The following is a 24,185-nucleotide window of genomic DNA, read 5'->3' as shown; positions in this document are numbered from 1 at the left end:
CCAGAGAAAAACAACCCCCGGCCCGGCTTCGTGGGGTGCCAGCCCCCGACACGGCTCCTCCGGGGGCTGGGGCCGGCGCGCGGCGCGCACACGCACCCTCTCCGCTCACACCCAGACACCTACACAAACAGGGCGCCAAGCACCCGCGCGCACACGCACCGGGGACACGCAGGCACTGCCGCGCCGCTTCCCCACAAAGGCTGGCGCGCGCGCGGGCACACGCAGCCACGCGCGGGCACACTCGCGGTCCCCTCCCCCCACGGGCACCCCGCGGCCGCGCATCCGCACCCCCGACAGTCTACGGGGGCTGCCCCTCCCGGCCCCCTCACCGGTGGGGTGAGGTGCAGGCCGTCCTCCATCCCCCTCGCGCTCAGGTGCTGTGACCCGCGGTTCCAGCATCCCCTCCCCCTTCCTGGCCCGGACAGGCCCGGGCTCCCATCCTCCCTACCTCGGCCCCCACACCTGGCCCAGGTACGGCGTCTCCCTCGCCCGGGGTCCTCAGACACTCACCTGTCCAGCGCCGCTCCGGGGTCGGCCTTGCGCGTCTCTCCTGCGGCTCCGCGAACCCAGGACCCCTGCCCAGCACATCTCCCGGAACCGGGACAGGGGGGAAATCGGGCGAGGGGTGGCGGGGCCCAGAACCGCTGTCACCAACCAAAAATTTAAAAAAAAAAAAGAAGAAGAAGAAGAAGCGGATTACACAGCTCCAAAGGCGGCCCCCTCGCGGCGGCAGAGACTCGGGGCTGGGGGCGAGCGTCCGCGCCCCTCCCGGGGAGGGAGGCGGCGGAGGCGGCGGGGCGGGGGCGGTGTCAGAGCTCCGGGGGCTGGGGCGAGGCGGAGCCCCCCGAGGCGGCGCCAACAGCTGCCCGCATCTTCCCCGCAGCTCCGCGGCCCCGACGGAGGCGGCACGTGTGCGCCCAGGCGACTTCCCAGCCCCCTCCGACGGCGGCAGCCGAGGGGTTAATCGAGCAGCTAGGGAGCCCCTGCAGCCCCCCGCCGCCCGGCGGCGCCGCTCCGGGGCCCACGCGGCCCCATTCGCCTGGGCCTCCTCAGCAGACGGCGGGGCGGGGGCGCCGCAGAACCGACAACTCCCGCGCCGACGGGTCGGGCTCCCCGCAGTGGCCACGGGGGGCTCGGGTAGGGGGTGGGCGGCGCGGAGCTTGTTGGGGGGGGGTCGCGGTTGTAGGCGGGCGCGGCGGCGTCGCGCCCCCGGGGTGGCCGGATGGGGGGGGCGCCGGGCCGGGCCCGTGGGCACCGCAGGACGCGCGGACCGAGCGGGCGCCGGGCACCAGCAATGACAAGCCGCCTGCTCGCCCCTCTCCCCGGCGCACCCGCTCCGGGAGGGGGGCGGCGGGCACGCGCAAAACCCGGCCCGGAGCCGCCGCCCGGGACCGGCCGCCGCAACCTGCCCAAGCGCACCGGAGGCCGGTCCGAAAACCCGGAATGGACTTTCCTCCCCTTCGTCCCGCTCTTGTCCCTATGGAAAAACCGGGAGAGGGAAGGAGTTGTGCTGGATCCCGGCTTTGGAACGGGAAGTGGGGGAGGGGAGACAGGCTCGAGGAAGACCCGGAGCGGATTTTGCAGGTAGTGGAGTAAAGGCGCTTTGCCCGGTGAGGGGAGAAATGGGAGCGATCTGGAAGGGGTCTGCAAAACCCGGGTTGGATTAGACAGAGATGGGAGGAACGAAGGCAGCTGCGACAGGGCCAAATGCACCCCGGGCACGCAAATTTCGGGCCGGATTCTTCCTCGGGAGACGGAGTAATGCGTCATGCCTAATGCAGTGGGAATAAGCAAGACCTGGCCTAGAGCTCCCAGACCTGGACTCGCAGGGGTCTCCGGGAGGGGGCTATTTAGTGGCTGAGGCGGCGTGGGCTGCCCTCGTCTTCCTGGCAGCGACGTGCAAGAAGGAGGGGCAAAAGGAGGGCTGGACTCGGGCACGAAAGGATCTGGAGCGCTGGCTGCACCGAAGCAGGCAGGTAAAAGCGGTTTCAGGATCCAGGGGCGATGCGAAGGGAATGCAATGAGGAGGCCGCTACCCTGGGAGACCAGACCTACAATATAAGGCAAGGGAAGACCGCAAAGCCAGGACTGGAGTATGCGGGATGGGACAAGACCCTAGCTAAAGATCTGTGGCAACTGGTCAAGGACTGGGAACTGACCGGGTCGCAGGAGCGGAGAGGGTGGGTATTTGGGGGAGGTTAGTATCTATAAACGCCTCAAAGGTCTTGCTTTGGGTGGGGGTGGGGGGGCCGAGAGAAAAAATTGCATTTTAGGTTTTCGGCAAGTGCAAAAACTCGGTATGGACTTCCGCAGCCCAGCAACTATACTGCAGCTGGTGGACTTGAAGTAGGACAAGGAACCAGCGGGTTCCTAGGCATCTGGCCGAGTGAGGCCTGGGGCTGGCTTCATGCTGCAGCTGCAGAAGGGAGCCCCGCACCCCATCTCCCTGGTTGGGGAAGGCAGTCCGACTTGGCGTGGATTCCCAGAGCCAGAGCTGTGACTGCCAAGACCCACAGTGGGGGCTATAAAACCGGGCCCCAGGCCAAAAATAGGCACTTTGGCAGAATAGAAAGCTCAGTGCAGGGTGGGGGCTGAGGATAAAACTAGAGGGCAGCGGGTACTAGAAGGTCCTGAGAGGTAAGATCCGGTGAGGATCTCGGGAGAGCGGACCTGGAAGCCTGGCGTTTTATGAAGGATGGGTGCAAGGGGAAGACTGATGGATGGGAAGGAGCAAATCCCTGGTTTGGATCCTTAGGGAAGGGAATCATCCAGTGGAGGTCTAATTAGCACACGGGCCAGAGCATACAAAGTCGGGGCTGAATCTCAGGTAGACACAGAGCAGGCAATAGTGGGGAGAGTGGGGCAGACAAGTCCGAACCTGGATTATAGAGGAAGGGGATGTGCTGAGGACGAGGAAGATGGCAAACCCTGGTCTCTGTCTCCAAGGAAGAGAATGCATTGCCATTCCAACTTGGCTCTGCAGAATGGGTGAGGAATTGAGAAACAGCGTGGAAGTAGCAATGGAAAGGGTTGGGGTGACAAATAGACAAAACTTGGGGCAGGCTTAGAGGGGAGCTATAAAAATCTAAGAAACCCTAAAAGGAACATCTGCAAGTGAATAAACCCGTCCTCTAAAAATCCCTTCCCAGAAGCTTGAATTTAGGGAAAAGCAGAGACTCTCCAGGTGGTACAGAGGTAAAGAATCCACCTGCCAGTGCAGGAGATGCTAGAGATGTGAGTTGGACCCCTGGCTCGGGAAGATACCCTGGAGAAGGGAATGACAACCCACTCCAGTATTCTTGCCTGGAAAATTCCACGGACACAGTCTACAGTCCATGGGGTTGCAAAGAGTCGAACAGGACTGAGTGACTGAGCACCCACAGAGACGCCAGACTTCCAGGCTGACCGGGTAACCGGGGTTTACCTCTATGGCACCCACCACCCTCCACCTGCTTTTGTGGGCAACCATCATTTCAGGACTGGGCAGGGATTCTCATAGCCTGGAACTGGGGCCAAATCCAGCCCTAGACTTCAGGGGTGGAGACAGTAGGCGGGCTAACTTCATTCCTCCTTCACACCCAGGGTTCCGTGGCTGTAGACCTTGGGCCTTAAATACGGATGGTCAGGCCCATCGGCTGGATCTAAGGGACCAAATATGTATGAAGTGGAGGTTTGTGGCTGCGGAGGGGGTTCTATCCATCTATGGTTGGTGCAATACCAGGATGGGAGAATGGGGGAGGTTCGGCTTCTCCACACGTCAGTTTCCCACTTTGAAATATCTCCGCAGCACCTGGTAGGATCCATGAAAGGCTTTGGCGGTACCGCAGGGGGCAACCAGGAACCCTCCCCCCACATCCACACAGCCAGCTTTCTATAAACCTGGAAGGATTGAAAGGGGGAAGAACGTGCAGCTCAAGGAAGGCTGAGCATCTCCAGAGCCCCCTGGCTCCTAGTCCTCCCACCACCCTGCCGTCCAGCCCTGAGTAGCCCACCCACCTGCTCTATGGAGGGACCCTCAGAACCAATGAATGTGCCTGGGGGACGGTACTAACTTGCGTTCTTCAGTTGCTGCGAGAAGCGGTGTCTTTAATTTATACGAGGGAAAGGAGTGCCATGCTTTAAGGAACCCCCGGCTCAGTTTGGAAAAATCCTGGCTAGGACTCCCTTCCCCCAAACCCTCCTCTTTTTTCCCCAAAGCCCGTGGTCAGCAGAGCGCCCCGTGTTGTGGCCGGGATCGGTTTCACTAGCCTCCATTCTATCGCGGTTTTTAGGCCTCGCGGGCGAGGGGCTCAAGAGGAGAAGGATGAGTAGAGGCTGGGGGCGCAAAAGAGCCCCAGCGCTTCTCCCCGAAGACCCCCGGCTGCGCAGCCGCAGTGGAGGCCGCGCCAGCAGCCGGGCTCCTGAAACTAACGCGGCCGCGCGCGCGCAGTCTCGCCCCAGCTCCCGGCGCCCAGCACCGCGCGTGTCCGTACCCGCGCCCAGGACGCCCTACTCCCAAGGCGCTTCTCTCTTTGCGCATCCTACCTATGCCTCGGATTCTCACGCTCAGCGTGACCCGCGTCTTGGATACCCAATTACCTGTCCATCCGGCGCCTGGACATCCACTTTTCTCTTTACCCTATGCCAGAAAACCCTCACACCCAGGTGGCCCGCGCCTAGGACACCCCACGTACGGATCCCCCGGCGTCTTGGAGACCCTACATTCTGTGCATCTAGCATTTGGCGCACCTTGACCTCAGACGTGGATAGCTCTACTCACCTGTGCCCTCTGCCCTCCTCCTGTGTCCACGTGTGTTGAGCTCCAGTGCTGACCGACCTGGGTGCTGTGTTCCTCCACCTTCCTCTGTCCCCGATCTTCTGAGTCCTCTACCTCAGGGCTGGCGCCCTCAGTCGTGGGTGTCCTGTTTCTTCGTATTCCTTAGGTCCGTGTGCCGGAGGTGCGAGAACCCATGCGAGGGCGGCGCAGGGGTTGGGGTTGGTAATGAAACACGTTCCTGGTCTCAGGAAAAATGCTCAGCCCTCCACTGCCCACCAGGCACCCCCAGCACAGATACACCTAGAGCCCACTCGGCCAGCATTTTTTACCCTGAGGGGCTTCTCATTCAGTGTATTCATTCTTTCCATGTATTCCTCAAACACGGAGGACCCCTTACAGCATTTAGTGGCTGGGGGCCAGATGTTGAGAATGCCCTAGTGTCTTGCCAGTAAGACTGGAGTTCCTCTCTGGGGCATCCCTGTTCAGTGGGTAAGGCAGGCACAGAAAGCATGATGGAAATAGCCCTGGAAAGTAAGCAGGGTGCTAAGGGGAGTGGATGGTGAACTGTCCAAGCCTTGAAGAGTGGGTGGGGTGGAGTTCTGTGTGCCCCTGCCTCTCCTGGAGGCTTCCTATACCCCCACCTTGGGCACTGCTGGAGCCCCATCCTGTCCTTTATGCCTCGGCTCAAGTGAAAAGGCAGGTAAAGGGGTCTCAGAATTGAGCTGGGAGGATATTGTGTGGGTGGGGATTAATTCCAACTGCCGTCATTGGCAGGGGCAAGGCAATGCATTCAGTTAACAAGCATGTGTTGAGCACCTACTGTGCACCTGGCATTGTGCTAGCTGCTGGGAACACAGCAGTGAATAAGGCAGACAAGCTTCTCTGTTCTTGGGGCTGACATTCCAATCAGAAAGACAGATGAGAAATCAGACAATTAAAAGGTACAGGATGTTAGAAGATGATCAGTGCTATGGAAGAAAATTAAGGAAGACAGAACATGGTGACCAGAGAAGGCAATGGCACCCCACTCCAATACTCTTGCCTGGACAATCCCATGGACGGAGGAGCCTGGTGGGCTGCAGTCCATGGGGTCGCTAAGAGTCGGACAGGACTGAGCAACTTCACTTTCACTTTTCACTTTCCTGCATTGGAGAAGGAAATGGCAACCCACTCCAGTGTTCTTGCCTGGAGAATCCCAGGGACAGGGGAGCCTGGTGGGCTGCTGTCTATGGGGTCGCACAGAGTCGGACACGACTGAAGCGACTTAGCAGCAGCAGCAGCAGCAGCAGCAGAACATGGTGATGGCTGCAGTTTTAGATAGAGGAGGTCAGGGAAGAGCTCACTAAGAAGGTGGTATTTGGATAAAGACTTAAAAGGAGTCCTGGGGAGATCGGCGGTGGGGGGGGAGGGGGTTCCAGGCAGAGAGAACAGCCAGCGTAAAGGTCCTGAGGTGGAAACATGCTGGGTGTTCAAAGGATCAATGAGCGGGCCTGTGTGGCTGGAGGGAGGGGGTGAGGGCAAAAGGAGAGGAAGGTGAGGGTAGGGAGGTAATGGGCTAGACCATCCTGGCCTGATGTGCTTCGGGGAGAATTGGTTTTTAATCAGAGTCACCTGGGAGCAATGGAAGGTTCTAGGCAGAGGAGGGTTTTCCCCTGACTTATATGTTCACAGGAACCTTCTGGCCCTGGTAAGATTTGAGAAGGAGCCAGGAGACTGGGGAGATGGATTCCACAGTCAATCCAGCTGAGAGGTGATGGAGGCCTGGAACAGGGTGCTGGGGAGAAAGGGCCAGATTTGAGGCACAGCCTAGGGACAGAGCCAATAGGACACGTTAGTCTTTGAATCCCCCTTCCCCAGCAGAACTTCTCAAATGTCACCTCTGGATCACAGTGCGGACGCTGCACCTTCCTCACTCCCAAGAAACAAGAGTCCAGGAAGCCACCCAGGTCCAGTCTGAGCAACAGCTGGCAGGCAGCAATGGTGGTCCATTCCCAGTAAGGCACCAACTGGGAGGGGAGGCCAGTTGGGTTGCACTTCCCACCCCGACCGCTAGGGGCCGCTGCCCCGCTGCTCTGCGGCCGCCAGGTGAGGAGGAGGCCCCGCCTCTTCCCCAGCAGGTGCTCTGGTTGGTCGAGAGGACAGGGGGCTGGAGTAAAGATAGCAGGGCTGGGGGAGGAGTTGGGGGGACGAAATGGGGGTGAAGGGAGAGAGCTGAGCGAGTCCCACGTAGAGGATGCTGAAAGAGGTGAGGTTGGAGGAGGCAGGTGAGGAGCCAGAGATGGTTGACTGAGTGCTTGCGAGAAAGCAGGGGAGAGGAGGGGGAGTTGAGGTGTCTGGAGGAGAGAGGAGTTGGGGAGGGGGGGAAACTGAGGGTATAGAGCAAAGTTGAGGGAAGGAAGACGGGTGAGCAGGTGAGGAGTCAGGGATGGCCCTGGAGGTGAGGTGGACGTGACAGGGGGACATTTGGACAGTGCGTGGGGACTGCTGGGATGGTTGAGGGCTGGGCCTGGTCTGTGGGAAATGAGGGACCCCAGAGAAGGCACCTGGCACTTTGCCAGTCGTGGCTGGTACGGACAGTGGGTGCGGGGGGGAGGATAGTTTCTCAGATCTTGACCCCATGCGTCAGACATGGGGGGAAAGCTTCTGAGGAGTGAGGTGTGCAGACCAGGCTCCACACAGGAGCCCAGTTTGCTTCTGCAATCTGGCACTGGGGCTCTCCTTCATACCCTGTACCCCCATGGCTGGGATTCACGGTGCATTGAGCTGGGTGGTAAGCAGATGAATGAGACAGAGGCAGTCCCAGTTGGTTGGAAACCAGCAAGGTGTCCACGGATGTGTGGGATGGAAGACAGGGTCTGTGGGAGACCAGAGGCCCTCCCCAGCCAGGGGGCTCAGAGAAGGTTGCCCTGGGGAAGTGACTTGTAAGCAGACAGCAAGAATCCATCAGCTGAACATAGAAGACCCTGATGGTCTGGACAGAGAGGAGATTCTGAGGACATTGACAAGAAAAATGCCAGCAGAGACTAGGCTGCAGTAGAGCCATAAAAAGGGGGAAAAAGTGATGCCTGACCTTGCATGGGCCAGGGCCAGGGCCCTCAATGCCAGATGCTGACACGGGAACAAGAAACAGAAATGGGGCAGGGGTGAGGCAGTAAGGAGGGACAGTGACAGCTGTGGGGAGCTGGAGATGCACCCCCTTTTAAGCCAGCAGCCGCTTGCTATTCCTCAGCTTCAGCTGAGAGCTACCACGTGGGAAGCCAGGCTGTTGGAATTGCTGGTACGGATTCTTCAAGAGAAGCTAGAAGTCAGGTGTTTTGGGTAAAATTCCCTGAGCTTTAATTCTCTCAGACTGATCTACTAATTGCTATCAATTGCTGTAACCCAGCAATTCAATTCCCTGGTTCATTCCCAATGGGAATGGGAGTTTCTGCCACCAAAAGACATACATACATACATGGATGTTCACAGCAGCTTCGTTCACCATTGCCAGATACTGGCCACCGGCCATGTGACCGTCGACTGGCAAATGGGAAATTAATTGGAGTATATTTGTTCAGAATATATATTGGTGGCTCAGACGGTAAAGCGTCTGTCTACAATGCGGGAGATCAGGGTTCCATCCCTGGGTCGGGAAGATCCGCTGGAGAAGGAAATGGCAATCCACTTCAGTACTATTGCCTGGAAAACCCCATGGACAGAGGAGCCTGGTAGGCTACAGTCTATGGGGTCGCAAAGAGTCGGACACGACTGAGCAACTTCACTTCACTTTCACTTTGGAGTAAATTCAATGGAATACAATACAGTGATGAAAAAGAACAATGCATGAACACATACACAGCCCTGTGCGTGTTGCCCACAGGACACAAGTGGGATGCAATGCATGACGACATTCCTATCACTCAAGGACAGATAGAAGTAATCTGTGGAGCTAGGGAGCCCAGGGCTTCCTAACCATGGACCACGGACATTTGGGGCTGGCTGATTCTTTGCTGCATGGGACCTATCCTGTGCATTGGAGGGTGTGGAAAAAGTATCCCCGTCCTCTCCCCCACCATATGCCAATAGCATTTGCCTAGTTGTGCCCTCCCTTGTTGAGGGGGCACAGTCAGCTTCAGGTGAGGATCACTGGAAAAGTGACATATTTTTTAAAGATTTATTTATTTTATTTGTTGGCTGTGGTGGGTCTTTGCTGCTGCTCGTGAGCTTTCTCTAGTTGTGGTGGGAGCAGCAGCTACTCTTTGTTGCCATGTGCGGGCTTCTCACTGCAGAGGCTTCTCCTGTGGTGGAGCACGAGCTCTAGGCATGCAGGCTTCAGCAGCCACGGCGAGTGGGCTCAGTAGTTGTGGCGCACGGGCTTAGTGGCTCCTCGGCATGTGGGATCTTCCCAGCCCAGAGATCAAACCAGTGTCCTTTGCATTGCAAGGCAGATTCTTAACCACTGGACCACCAGGGAAGCCTGGGAAAGTGATCTTTTGAGGTGAGACAATGATTAGAAATTGGCCTTGGAGAGCTCCCAAGGGACTGGAATATTCTCTATCTTGAACTATGGTGATGATCAAGGTGGAGCATATTTTTAAAATACACAGTGCTGTATTTTAGGAAGCACGTGCTTCACGATAAAAGAGTGAACCCTACGACATGGATGACCCTCAAAACATGATGCTGAGTGAGAGAAGCCAGACACAAAAGGCCACAGGTTACATGACTCCATTTATACAAAAAGTCCAGAAGAAGCAAATCCAGAGAGACAGAAGGAGATGAGCGGTTGCTGGGGGCAGGGGTGAAGGGAGTGGGTAAGGAAGAGTGGCTGCTAATGGGTCAGGGGTTTCCTTTGGGGTGATGGGAATGTTCTGGAATTAGTCGTATAACACTATACAATAATACACTTAATTGTTCACTTGAAAATGGTTTATCTTGTGTGAATTTTACCTTAAAAACAAATTATTTTTTAAAAAAGGTTTTTGATGTGGACCATTTTTAAAGTCTTGATTGAATTGGTTACAACGTTGTTTCTGTTTTATGTTTTGGTTTTTTGGCCCCAAGGCATGTGGGATCTTAACTCCCCAGCCAGGGATCGAACCCACACCCCCTACATTGGAAGGTGAAGTCTTAACCACTGGACCGCCAAAGAAGTCCCAGAATTTTTTTTTTTTTTAATAGAGTCAACTCAAACAAGCTGAACAGGACCGGGGCCTGGGCCAGCTTGGCCACTTTGCGATGGAGGGAGGGGATGGTGGGAAAGTGAGGTGATAGACAGCCTCTGTCCAGAGAAAGTGTGAAGCAAAGCGGGAACTGTGGGCCTTCTTGGAAAAGGGAGGGCTGAAGCAAAAAGTATGTCTTGGCTCAGGGGAGTGCTCTCTCTTAACCCAACCTGTCAGCCCTGGAAAGAAATCGCAGGCAGGTCAGAGGCTAGCCTGCGAGCTGTTGAAGGGAATACAGAGTTCTGACGGGTAGAAGAGAAATGACAACCATTCAGCCCAGCCTGACGCCACCGAGGGGTGATCAACACCCCCGCAGTGCTTGCAGGGGGGTCGTGGGGATGTTCTCTGAGAGCTGAAAGGGGGCAATGGGGGCTCACAGAGGAGCAGGCTTCCTGAGAGCTTGGCCTACACTGGAAACACAAACCCATGGGGGACACTGGGCCTATTGATTCCCTCCCACCCACCCCCTGCTGTGTGGGGGGATGGGAAGGGGAGAACCACCCACTGTGAGCAGCCAGAGGCCAGGGGCCAGGGGCCAGGGGATGGGCTTCCAGGATCTTGAGTCTCCACTGGACTTCCCTGGTGGTCCAGTGCCTAAGACTCCATGCTCCCAATGCAGGGGGCCAGGGTTCACACCCTGCTCAGGGAACTAGATCCCACATGCCACAACTAAAAAGAGTTCGTATGCCTCAACTAAGACCCAAAGCAGCCAAATAAATAAATAAAAATAAATATTAAAAAAATTTTTGAACGAGTGAAGAGAGAAAGCAAGCTAAGGGCTCCAGGAAGCTGGGGGTCCTGGCTGGTAGGGGCCAATGGGGACTCCCACAAAATATGAACACCTGGAACCTGGAGCTGTCACCTTATTTGGAAACAGTGCCCTTGCAGATGTAATTAAGACTCTTTCGATGGATGAGATCATCCTGGATTAGGGTGAGTCCTAAATCCAATGACAAGTGTCCTTAGAAGAGAAGAGAAGGGGTGAAGACAGAGGAGAAGGTGGCCATGTGAAAACAGAGGCAGAGATTGGAGTGATGTGGCCACAAGCCCAGAGCCACCAGAAGCTGAAAGAGGCCAGGAAGGATCCCCCCTTAGAACATTTAGAGGGAGCACCACCCAGCTGACACCTTGATGTCAACTTTGGACTTCAGAACGGTGAGGGAATAAATCCCTTGTTTTAAGTCACCCAGTTTATGGTCCTTTGTTATAGCAGCCTTGCTGCTAAGTCGCTTCAGTCATGTCCGACTCTGTGCGACCCCATAGATGGCAGCCCACCAGGCTCCCCGGTCCCTGGGATTCTCCAGGCAAGAATACTGGAGTGGGTTGCCATTTCCTTCTCCAGATAGCAGCCCTAGGGAACTATAATAATAGAGGCCCTGATAGTCAATTCTCGGAATATTTACAAAGCCCCTGGAAAGGATCATGGTACAGTGGAGAAAGCAAACACATGAATGGATCACTTCTGTATATATATAAGGGTTTCCCCAACTCAATGGACATAAGTTTGAGCAAATTCCCGGAGACGGTAAAGGACAGGGAAGCCTAGCGTGCTGCAGTCCATAGGGTCGCAAAGAGTCGGACACGACTGAGTGACTGAACAATAGGGCTTCGCAGATGGCGCAGTGGTAAAGGATCTGCCTGCCAATGCAGGAGATGCTGGTTCTATCCTTGGGTCAGGAAGATCCCCTGGAGAAGGAAATGGCAACTCAGTCCAGTATTCTTACCCAGAAAATTCCATGGATAAGAGGAGCCTGGTGGGCTGTAGTCCACGGAGTCACAAAGAGATGGACATGACTGACTGAGCACATATGCGTAGATAGATAAATCGATAGATGGGTACAGGTACAGGGCCATGCCATGAGGCTTTTGGGATCTTACTGCCCTGACCACGGAGTGAATCTGGGCTACGGCAGTAGCCACTGGACTAAATCCTAACCACTGGACTGCCAGCGAATTCCTGGGGTCAGTGTGGAAGGATGGACATCCCGTGGGTGTGGAGGACTGCCTAGGAACTCTATAGCAGGGATGACATCACACAGCTGCTGACAACACACGCCACTACTTATCACGGACAGCAGGTAATACAGACACTCTGAGCAGTCAAGAAGGCGTCTGCATGAGTAATGGCACAGGTGACCTTCACTTCAGTGTCAAGGGGCAATAAGGAGTGGTGACTGTGACACAGAATAATGATAACTGCTAACGTTGATTAGCACTTGCTAAGTTCTTTCCTTGCACAGTATTAACTCATTTATTTTCTCATAACTCTACAGTCAGGTGTTATCCCCATTTACCAGAGAGCTTAATTGAGGCATAGAGGCTGTAGGGCTGGAAACTGATGGTACATTTCAAACTGGGTAATCTGAGCAGAGCTAAATGATGGGACAATATTACACAGCATGGACAGATGTACCACAGGAACCACAAAGAATAACGCCACGCCTTGGACTAGGACAAGTGGGAGCTATTAGCACCCCTAGGTCTGAGGGGCAAGGGGAGTGGGCAGTTGCTATGAACTGGAGACACTACAGGTGGGAGCTCAGACCCCTAGGTCTGAGTGGGCAGTTGCTATGAACTGGAGACACTACAGGCTGTGTGTGGATGGGGGAGACCTGTGACCTCCAACAGGGATGCGAGCGGCCCTCAGAAGCCACAGGGGCTGAACTGGGGAACAAATATCTCCCTCACTTCCTCTCCCCTCACTGGCTGAATCCAACCTGAGCCGGAGGACCCAGGAGCCCGGCAGTGTGGTCCACACAGCCCAGACTCCCGAGACACTAAGCTAGGTGGAGAAGCCAGGAGAATTGTTCTGAGAGACGAAAGCGGAAGATTCCCTAACAGTGACTCTGCCTGGGTCCAGTTCCCTTGAACTACTCACCATGTGAGAACTGGCAGACCTGCGCTGTCTCCTGGGGGTGGGGTCCAGTCTTACTGAGCACTGCCTCTGAGATTCATAGAGGCTGTGTCTTTTGATGGAAAGCCAGGAATACAGATTTTTATGCAACAATCACCAGGTATTTAAGAGCTGGTACCTTATTACCATTTTACAAACCCTGCATGGGCAAAACAAATCGCAGGTGTGGGCTGGATTGGGCTCTGGGTGTCAAGCCCCTGGTTCAGAAGGTGGAAGCGGACCGCGCAGCATACCCAACAGTGGAAACTGGGAGGTTGAGAGGCAGCCGCGCAAAGCATCATGGGTGAGATGGGGACCGCGGATCAGCCCGCTGGTTTGACTAGAAAGGGCCTGGGGCCCAGGGCAGGTGCGCAGGTGCGGGACGTTAGGATGAAACTGAATAGGTGTTTTGGGGGTCTAGATTGGGAGGGGCCATTGGAGTCACACTAACAGGTGTCAGCTTTGAAGAAGAGAAGCCACGGATGGCTTTTAAACAGCCGAATGACTCAGTCAGCCTTGTGTCCCTCCACCCCGAGGCTGGCTGTGGATCAGGCTTTCTTTGCAGGTGGAAGGACCGTGGCTCCATAGATGAGCGAAAGAAATGAAAGAGCCCCCTCCTTTGAGTGCGCTTACAGCTTGGCAAGGAGGGCAGATGCGTAAATAATAACCTCAGAACATGATGCGCGGGGGTAATGAGTTAGCCCACGTCTGTGGATATTTGATCAACTGCTGTGTGTTCCGCGCCGGGGATGAAGGGACAGGATGTGCTACTGCCTTCGAAGAAAGGGGCAGTGGATGAGGGAAGAAATAAAGGGAAAGGAAAATTTCAGGTGGTGATAAGAAAATGTAAAACAGCAGAAGGTGATCAGGGGAGGCAGCCCACCAGCCCAGGTGGCAGGGCAGGCAGTGGGCAGGGAGACAGGGCATCCTGGGTGGGTCCCCTGGGGCCCAGCAGCCTGGCCGCCTCCTCCCAGAGTTGCCCCCATCACACCTGAGAACAAACCCAGGGCTGACGTGGATTCCTGACTTGGAGCCCGAACAGGCGGAGAGAGGGGAGAAAAAACACCCATCTGTTCCTCCTCTGATGGAACGTGATTCTTCACCCAGTGCTTAAAACCCCGTGCTTCTCCCATTTCCTCTCGGCAGCCACGTGATGTGATATAAATCGCTGAAAATGGGTTTTCCCAGCCGGTTGCCCTGTTGTTTTAATAATGGTTCATTTTCTGCCCTGGGGAAAAAATATTCCGTGGAGAAATTGGGAGCTGGGGGCTCATTTTGTCTGTGTGTGTGTGTGTGTGTGTGTGCGTGCACAGACACGCACACACTTGTGCCTAGCGTCCCCTTATCTCAGAGAAGATTCCAGAATATCACTGAGACACCAAGTCACCTGTCTAGTTGGGTGATTCCCAGCACATCCCCCTCACCTGGACAAAGGAATTCCTTCAGAAACCTGGGCACATTTACTGATCACCTGCTGTATGTGCGCTATACCTGAGCTAGATGCAAGGGTCACAGTGGTCTCCCAGGCCTGGCCTCCCTAGGTCAGCATTCTGGAAGGGGGGAGATTGACATTTAAAAATAATTGTAAATTATTGTGAAAAATTATAATAATTTAAAATAATTGGACTTCTCTGGTGGCACAGTGGATAAGAATCCGCCTGCCAATGCAGGGAATTGGGTTTGATCCCTGGTCCAGGAAGATCCCACATGCAAAGCAACTAAGCCCAAACGCAGCAGCTGTTGAGCCTGTGCTTCCCTGGTGTGGTGGCTCAGACAGTAAAGAATCCGCCTGCAATGCAGGAGACCCAGGTTCGATCCCTGGGTGGGGAGATTCCCTGGAGAAGGGAATGGCAAGCCACTCCAGTATTCTTGCCTGGAGAATCCCATGGACAGAGGAGCCTGGTGGGCTACAGTCTATGGTGTTGCAAAGAGTTGGACACGACTGAGCGACTAACGCCCGCACACATACTAGAGCCCGGGAGCCACAACCACTGAAGTTGGCACACCCTAGACCTCATGCTCTGCAACAAGAGAAGCCACCGCAGTGAGAAGCCTGCGCAACTGGAGGGTAGCCCTGGCTTGGCATAACTAGGAAAAGTCCAAGCACAGCAATGAAGACCCAGCACAGCCAAAAATAAATAAAACATAATAATTGTGGAAAACTATGGAATTACAATCATGGAAACTCTTCAGGAGAGAGTCTGTGGTGTGCTGGAGTGGACAGCATCCACTATAGGGACTTTGGGCATCACTACAACCCCATCCATGAAGCAAGAGACCCTTAAGCTGAAACTTGGAGGATAGACAGAGTTGCAAGAGGGAATGCCATCCAGGTCGGGGGAGACTTCCTGGGCAAACATCTTAAAGCTTGAAAGAATATGGTGCAGGCTCAGATCCAGGAGAAAAGTCATGGGTCCAGTGTAGGCAAGGGCTAAGTGGGTTACGAGGAGTGGTGTGTATCAGTGGACAGAGACTTGGGGACTTTCTCCCTGTTTCTGGGTAGAGAGGGTTTCTCCATGAGATAAAGCCATGACAGTCTTGTGCATATTCAACCTTTAGTCTCAAAACCAGTCCTTGTTTTGCCTATTTGGAAAGAGCAGCTCTGGGAGGCCATGTGGATTGTCAAGGTCACTGCCTCATCTTCCCCATCCCCAACCCTGTTCCTTTCCTCCCTGTAGTGGGTTGAATGGTGGCCCCTCTCCTAAAGATATGTCCACATTCCTACTGCCAGAACCTGTAGATGTGACCTTATTTGGAAAGAGAGTCATTGCGGATATCACTAAATTAAGAATGTTGACTTCTCCAGGGGATCTTCCCAACCCAGGGATCGGACCAGGGTCTCCTGCATTGCAGGTGGATTCTCTGCTATCTGACCCACCAGGGAAGCCTATCTAAGTGAAGAGAAAGACAAATATCATATGATATCACTTATATGCAGAGTCAAAAAAATTACACAAATGAATTTATTTACAAAAGAGACTCACAGGCTTAGAGAACAAACTATGGTTATCAGAGGAGAAGAGGGCAGGGAGAGAGGGAATACATTGGGAATTTGGGAGGTTATCAGAGGAGAAGAAGGCAGGGAGAGAGGGAATAGATTGGGAATTTGGGATTGACATGTACACACTGCTATATCTAAAATAGATAAACAACAAGGATCGACTGTATGGCAAAAAAAAAAAAAAAAAATCTTGAGATCAAACTGGATTAGAATGAGCTCTAACTCTATTGACCAGAGTCCTTACATTTTGTTTGTTTGTTTCCTTTTTTGACCGCACCTCACAGCATGCAGAACTTCCCTGAACCCATGTCCCCTGCATCAGAAACATGGAGCCTTAACCACCAGAACACCAGGGAATTCCTGACCAGCATCCTTAGAAGAGAAGAGGAAAGGACAGTGGAAAAGGCCACATGAAGATGGCGGCAGAAGTTGGAGTGATGCAGTCACACAGCAAGGCACACCTGGAAACGCCAGACGCTGGGTGAGGCCAAGAGTGGACTCTCTCCAAGGGCTACCTTGACTTTGGCCTGATGATACTGCTTATGAACTTCTAACCTCTAGAACTGTGAGAAAACACATTTCTATAGGTTTTCTGGTTTGGTTTTGCTCTGTTTTATTTATTTAGCTGCATCAGGTCTCAGCTGTGGGTCACAGGACCCTCACTGTGTCATGCAGGATCTTTCGTTGCAGGGCACATATTCTCTCGCTGTGGCATGTGGGCTCAGCAGTTAAAGCGTTTGGGCTTCAGCAGTTGCAGCACACAGGCTTAGTTGCCCCGCAGCATGTGGGATCTTAGTACCCCAACTGGGGATTGAACTCCCATCCATCCCCTGCATTGCAAGGCAGATTCTTAACCACTGGGCCACCAGGAAGCCCTGGTTTTGCTTTGTTTTTGTTTTCTGTGGTATTTAAGCCTCCCAGATCATGACTACTTGTTACAGCAGCCACCAGAAGCAAACACTTCTCTGTCCATGGGATTCTGCAGGCAAGAATATAGGAGTGGGTTGCCATGCTCTCCTCCACGGGATCTTCCAAACCCAGGGATCAAACCTGCATCTCTTATGTCTCCTGTATTGGCAGGTGGATGCTTTACCGCTAATGCCGCCTGGGAAGCCCAAATACATTCAATGTCCCCAGCAAATCATTCCAAGAGCCGTCTCTCCTCCCCAGCTCCGGATCCTCCCCCTCTAATCCCCTCTCCTTCCTGCTCCAGTTGACTTTTTGCCCCTGCCCAACTGAGGAAAGGGCTTCATCCTGCTGAATTCAAGGGTGTTTTCTCAGCCTCCAAGATGCTATGCTTCCCGAGTCCTGCTTCCACCTCCCTGGCTGTCTCTGCTCATTGTCTTCTGCTGATTCCTCCTCATCCCTTGTCCTTAATGTTGGAGAGACAGCCATGGGGCTTGCCCTTTTTATTCCTGTGTCTACTTCTGGTCAGCTCCCTGGGGATCTTGACCAGCCTTGAGGAGTTAAATGCCACTTATATCTAACAATGGTATCTTCCAATGACACCTCCAGCCTGAGCCTCTCCACTGACCTTCAGCTGCCTCCCTGGGTGTCTGCACTTGGAAACCTGATGGGTATGCCCAGGTATAATGTCTGAAACTGAGCTCATTTTAGAAAAATTATTATTTATTTGTGTGTTTTGGGCCACTCTGGGCCTTTGTTGCTGCACATGGGCTAATCTCTAGTTGTGGTGCATGGGCTTTGGTAGTTGTGGCTCCCTGGCTCTAGAGCAAGGGCTCAGCAGTTGTGGGGCATGGGCTTAGTTGCTCCACAGCATGTGGAATCTTCCCAGACCAGTAATCGAACCCATGTCCTCTGCATTCGAAAGTGGATTCTTAACCACTGACCACCAGCGAAGTCCCGAAATAGAACTCTTGATCCCTCCACTCACCCCAAACCTGCACCTCTCCTATCTTCCCCATCTCAGTTAATGGCAGCATCACTGTTCTCCATTATGTAATGGGTGGAATAACACCCCCCAATAATGTGCTGAAGAATTGATGCTTTTGAATTATCGTGCTGGAGAAAACTCTTGAGGGTCCCTTGGACAGCAAGGAGATCAAACCAGTCAATCCTAAAGGAAATCAACCCTGGATATTCACTGGAAGGACTGATGCTGAAGCTCCAATACTTTGGCCACCTGACGTGAAGAGTCGACTCATTGGAAAAGGCCCTGATGCTGGGAAAGATTGAGGGCAGAGCGAGAAGGGGGTGACAGAGGGTGCCATGGTTGGATGGTATCACTGAATCAATGGACAGGAGTTTTAGCAAACTCCAGGAGATGGTGAAGGACAGAGAAGTCTGATGTGCTGCAGTCCATGGGGTCGCCAAGAGTTGGATGTGACTTAGTGACTGAACAACAATGCCTCCCAATTCACATTCAGCTGGAACCTCAGAATGTTACCTTACTTGGAAATAAGGTCTTTGCATATGTCATTAGCCAAAGATCTTGAGGTGGTATGTACTGGACCTAGTGAAAGTGTTAAGATACTATTGTGCCTGACTCTTTTCAACCCCATAGACTGTAGCCCACCAGGCTCCTCTGTCCATGGAATTCTCTAGGCTAGAATACTGGAGTGGGTAACCATTCCCTACTCCAGGGGATCTTCCCAATCCAGGGATCGAACCCAGGTCTCCTGCCTTGGGGGCAGATTTTCTACTGTCTGAGCCACCTAGGGTGGGCTCTAAATCCAATGATGAGGCATCATTCTAAGAGGAGGCAAAGACACACAGAAAAAAAGATGGAGGTAGAGACTGGGGTGATACAGCTGCAAGCCCAGGAAAGCCAAGGATGGCTGGCAGCCACCAAAAGCCAGGAAATAGGCAAGGAAGGATTCTCCCCTAGAGCCTTCAGAGGGATAACAATCCTCCTCACACCTTGAACTCGGATTTCTAGCCTCCAGAACTATAAGACAATACAATCCTGTTGTCTTAAGCCACCAAGTTTGTGGTTATTTATTACAGCAGCCCTAGGAAGCAAACATAGCTGTGTTCTCCACAACGAGCTCTGAGACACCTTGATTTGAGTACAGGTGATTTACCTGGAAGGCGACTGCAGGAAGCACTGGCAGGGGAGGTGGGGGGAAGATAGGGGAGGGAGGGCACCCAGCAAAGAGTGTATTGATGGGGACTTCCCTGGTAGCCCAGTGGTTAAGAATCAGCCTTCCAATGCAGGGCATGTGGGTTTGATCCCTGGTTGGGGAATTAAGATCCCGCCTACCAAAGGGCAACTAAGCTTGCATGCTGCAACTAAGACCCCACACAATCATTTTAACTAAATAAATGTTTGTTTGTTTGTTTGTTTGTTTTAAAGAGTGTGGGGCTTCCCAGGTGGCCCAGTGGTTAAGAATCTGCCTTGTAATGCAGCAGACACCAGGTTCCTTCCTGGTCTGGGAAGACCCCATATGCTGAGGGGCAGCTAAGACGGTGTGCCGCAACCAATTAGCCCACGTGCAGCAACTACTGAAGGCTGTGTGTCTTAGAGCCTGTGCTCCACAAGAGAAGCCACCACAATGAGAAACCCACGCACTGCAACTAGAGAGTACCCTTGTTGGCTGCAACTAGAAAAAGCCCTCGAGCAGCAATGAAGACCCCGTGCAGTCAAAAACAAATTAAAAATTTTAATTAATTAATTAATTATTTTATTGAAGGATAATTGCCTTATAGAATTTTGCTATTTCTGTCAAACCTGAACATCAATCAGCCATAGGTATACATATATCCCCCTCCCTTTTGAAGCTCCCTCCCATCTCCCTCTCCATCCCACGCCTAAAAATAAATAAAATTTTAAAAAGAGCATATTCATGAGCAGGTTATACTGGAACACCTAGGGCTTAATTCTCCTCCGTCTCCGGAGACCTGTGGCACCTGCACTTCAGAGTCATCTCATTGAGGGTTGAGGGAGCTGGGGTGTGTTCTTTGGTTGAAGGATGCTCACAGGGCAATGGATTCTCCGGAAGGTCTGGTTACTCCCAGGCAGGTCTGAGCTGCCTCTGCAGCCAGAGGGAGCTGCCAAGCAGAGTTGCAGGTGCTGGTGATATGGAGCCGTTGGACCGACGTGCACAGTGCAATCTCTAAATGCCTCCCATCAACCTGCACTCTTGTGTGACTCCTTCTCCTTGAGTGTGGATGAGGCTCTATGACTTGTTTTTAACCAACAGAATGTGACAAGGGCGGGAATTCCCTGGTGGTCCAGTGGTTAAGACTTTGCCTCCCAATGTACGGAGTGCAGGTTTGATCCCTGATTGGGGACCTAAGATCCCACATCCCTTGCAGCCAAAATCAAAACATAAAACAGGAGGAATATTGTAACCAATTCAATAAAGACTTGAAAAATGGTACACATTTTTAAAAAAATCTTAAAATAAAAAAGAATGTGGCAAAGGTGATGGGATATCCCTTCCACGTCTAGGTTACAAAAACTCAGGGACTTCCGTTTGGGGTTCCTTCTCACTCTCTCTTGCTCATTCTGAGGAAAGCCAGCTATCATGTTGTGAGCTGCTCCATGGAGAGGAGCTGAAGGAGGCCTCTGACCAATAGCCAGTGAGGGACTGAATCCTGCCAACAAAGAGTGAACTTGGACGTGGATCCTCCCCAGTCAGTCCTTCAGACGAGACCATGGCCACAGCCACCATCTTAGTTGCATCTGTGCGAGAGACTCAGAGCAACCCAACTAAGCCACACCTGGATTCCTGAGCCGCATAAACTGTCAAATAATAAGTGCATGCTGTTTTAGGCCACTAGGTTTGGGGATAATTTGTTATGTGGTAATGCTGAGTGCCACAGGGACGTGGGGGAAGGCACATAAACAGTGACTGGTGGGCCTTCCCTGGTGGTCCAGTGGTTAAGACCTGGAGTTCCCAAAGCAACCCCTAGTTGGGGAACTAGATCCCACATGCTGCAACTAAAGAGCATGCTGCTGCTGCTGCTAAGTCACCTCAGTCGTGTCCAATTCTGTGTGACCCCATAGACGGCAGCCCAGCAGGCTGCCCCGTCCCTGGGATTCTCCAGGCAAGAACACTGGAGTGGGTTGCCATTTCCTTCTCCAATGCATGAAAGTCAAAAGTGAAAGTGAAGTCACTCAGTCATGTCCAATTCTTAGCGGCCCCATGGACTGCAGCCTACCAGGCTCCTCCGTCCATGGGATTTTCCAGGCAAGAGTACTGGAGTGGGGTGCAGCAACAAAGATCCTGTATGTTGCAACTAAGATCTGGCACAGCCAAATAAATATTTTTTCTAAGATAGAAAAAGCATCATTAAAAAAAAAAAAAACAAAACAGGGCTCCCTGGGTGACTCAGTAGTAAAGAACCCACCTGCCAATGCAGGAGACATGGGTTTGATCCCTGATCTGGGAAGATCCCACATGCTGCAGAGCAATTAAGCCTGTGCGCCACAACTATTGAGGCTGTGCTCTAGAGCCTTGGAGCCACAACTACTGAAGTCCATGTGCCCTAGAGCCCATACTCCACAACGAGAAACCACCGCAAGGAGAAGCTCACACACTGTAACTAGAGAAAAACCCCATGCAACAACAAAGACCCAGCAGAGTCAAAAACAAATAAATATTTAAAAAACAAAACAGTAACTGGTAAACCATCCACTTGATCACTCTAGACTTCCCCTTCTCTCACATCTTATATCCAGTCCATTCGCAAGCCCTGTCAGTTCAAACTCCAAAATCTGTCTTGAATCCATATACATTTCCCCACTTGCACTGCCACTAGCTCATGTCAAGCTAGCCTTGTCTCTGACTTTAATCAAAGCAGGAGTCCCTCCTCCCCATCAGTCTCCATCCAGCTGATTCTCTCCTGCTAAGAGGCTTCTGTATCATAAATCATACCCTGGCATACAGTAGGTGCTCAGTAATGATGAAGTAAAGTGTCAAGTCAGGCTAGATTGGATCTCGAATCACCCCCAGTCAGCCCCTTTCTCTTCCTGTACCTGCATAAGGAAGAAAATGATATAAGGGAAGAGTTCTTAGTCCACTGGTGCTGACCGTATGGCCCCTGGGGGGCAGCTTGCTGGCCTCACATCTTTCTCCATGCACACACTCTGCCAGTGCTGCCCACTCATGTGTGGAACCAACACTCATTACGTACTTACTGTGCATCTAACTTCTGAGTATGGTATGATCTCATTTAATCCTTGAAGGGAGCAAGAACAAAGCCGGAGGCATCAAACATCTTGTTTTCACACTGTATTACAAAGCAATAGTAATCAAAACAGTATAGTATTGGCACTAAAAAAAAGACACATAGACCAGTAGGATGGAATCAAGAGGCCTGGAAGTAAACCCATACATATTTGGTCAACTAATATTTGACAAAGGACCCAAGAAGATTCAATAGAGAAAAGGTGAAAGTGAAAGTGAAGTCACTCAGTCGTGTCCGACTCTTTTCGACCCCATGGACTGTAGCCTATCAGGCTCCTCCGTCCATGAGATTTTCCAGGCAAGAGTGCTGGAGTGGATTGCCATTTCCTTCTGCAGGGGATCTTCCCAACCCAGGAATCAAACCCGGGTCTCCTGCATTGCAGGCAGATGTTTTACCGTCTGAGCCACCAGGGAAGTCTAGTTCTGGGAAAACTGGATATTCACATGTGAAAGAATGAAACCAGATCCCTTTCTTATATCACTGGTGAAATGAACTCAAATGGATTAAAGGTTTAATCCTTCATATACACAGTACTGTATATCAAACAGATAAATAATAAGGACCTACTGTATACACAGGGAACTACTTGATACTCTGTAATAACCTGTATGGGAAAAGAATCTAAAACAGAGTGGATATATGCGTATGTATAACTGACTCACTTTGCTACATACCTGAAACTAACACAGAATTGTAAAACAGTTATGTGTGTGTGTGCTGTGCTCAGTCACTGAATTATGTTGACTTTTTGCAACCCTATGAACTATAGCCCACCAGGTTCCTCTTGTCCTTGGAATTTTCTAGGCAAGAATACTGGAGTGGGTTGTCATGCTCTCCTCCAGGGGGATCTTCCCAACCCAGGAATTGAACCCACATCTCTTGCATTGCTGGTGGATTCTTTGCCACTGAGCCACCAGGGAAGCCCTAAAGCAATTATACTTCAACTTTTAAAAAAAAACATAATCCTTGAAATGATCCAACCAGGTAGGACTGCCACTATTCCCCATTTTACAGTCAGAGAAACTGAGGTACAGAGCAACAAAATCACTCACTTACAACTGATTCAGCCAGTCCTAGGTTGGACTGGGATTTGAACCCAGGTCGTTTTAACAGCAGCACTGGGGTCTTCGCTGAGATTCAGCTTGTGTCACACATGTAAATTCTCTTGCTTTTGACCAGATGGACATTACTGAGTGCCTGTGCACCTAAAGGGAGTTACACCCCTTTGTTTTACCAGAAGATAGTTCTGTCACACTGGGCTGCATCAATGAAAGGCCATTTCTTGCTCTCAGGGAGGTTCTTGACTTGCTGGAGAAACAAGGACATCAATAGCCTTAAATTCTCAGTAATGACAGCAGCCACCTAACCCTGCACTGAGGCACTTGGAATGCATTAATTCTGCCTGGGGAGATTCTGGAAGGCTGGAAGGGCTTCGCAGTATGTGAAGTGATGCCATGTCCATGGGACAGAGGACCCCTGTTGTCCACCTTTATGCCTTGGGACTGCAGAGAGTGCTAAGCATACAAAAGCCAGGAGTGGGCAAAAGATTTGCTCCAAGTCATTGAGCTGAAAGGCTTCACTGGTGGCTCAGACAGTAAAGAATCTGCCCGAAATGCAGGAGACCCTGGTTTGATTCCTGGGTCAGGAAGACCCCCTGGAGAAGGGCATTGCTACCCACTCCAGTATTCTTGCCTGGAGAATTCCATGGACGTAGGAGGCTGAAGGGCTACAGTTCATGGGGTCACAAAGAGTCGGACATGACTGAGCCACTAACACTTTCACGGAGCTGAAGCCACCACAATGAGAAGCTTGTGTACTGCAACAGAGTAGCTCCCACTTGCCACAACTAGAGAAAACGCACGTGCAGCCACGAAGACCCAGTACAGCCATAAATAAATAAATAGCAAAAAAAAATTTTTTAAAGGAATATATCATCTCACAGTTCTGGACATCAGAACTCTGAAATCAAGGTGTCAGCAGGGCCCCGCTCTCTCGGAGGTCTCTAGGGGATGCTCTCTCCACGCCTCTCCCAGCTTCTCGTGGTTGTCAGCCATCCTTGGCATTCCTTGGCTTGCAGACACATCACTCCAGGCTGTCTCCATCACCATGTAGCATTCTCCCATTGTGTGTCTGTCTCTTTCCTTAGAAGAAATGTATAATATAATTCAGTCATATTGG

At 52.3% G+C, this 24,185-nt stretch overlaps 1 protein-coding gene and 1 long non-coding RNA gene across 5 annotated transcripts in view; one reads left to right on the top strand and one right to left on the bottom strand.

The window, feature by feature from the left end:
• The window catches only part of ADGRL1 (adhesion G protein-coupled receptor L1), a 49,957-nt gene extending 49,357 nt beyond the window's left edge, over window positions 1-600 (bottom strand). For all 4 annotated transcript variants that reach the window (XM_061421852.1, XM_061421857.1, XM_061421854.1 and 1 more), the window contains exon 1: window positions 511-600. The gene's annotated coding sequence lies outside the window, so the exon portion shown is untranslated. The remainder of the gene's footprint in view (window positions 1-510) is intronic.
• A 643-nt stretch (window positions 601-1,243) lies between these two features.
• LOC133250526 (uncharacterized) lies at window positions 1,244-23,924 on the top strand. Its single transcript, XR_009737341.1, has 2 exons — window positions 1,244-1,976; window positions 16,136-23,924. It is a non-coding gene; the product is annotated as an uncharacterized LOC133250526 (long non-coding RNA).
• Window positions 23,925-24,185: the final 261 nt, after the last annotated feature.

Source organism: Bos javanicus, chromosome 7 (genome assembly GCF_032452875.1).
Source record: "Bos javanicus breed banteng chromosome 7, ARS-OSU_banteng_1.0, whole genome shotgun sequence".
In the NCBI taxonomy this organism is placed as follows: domain Eukaryota; kingdom Metazoa; phylum Chordata; class Mammalia; order Artiodactyla; family Bovidae; genus Bos; species Bos javanicus.
This window is presented reverse-complemented; position numbering and strand designations above follow the sequence as displayed.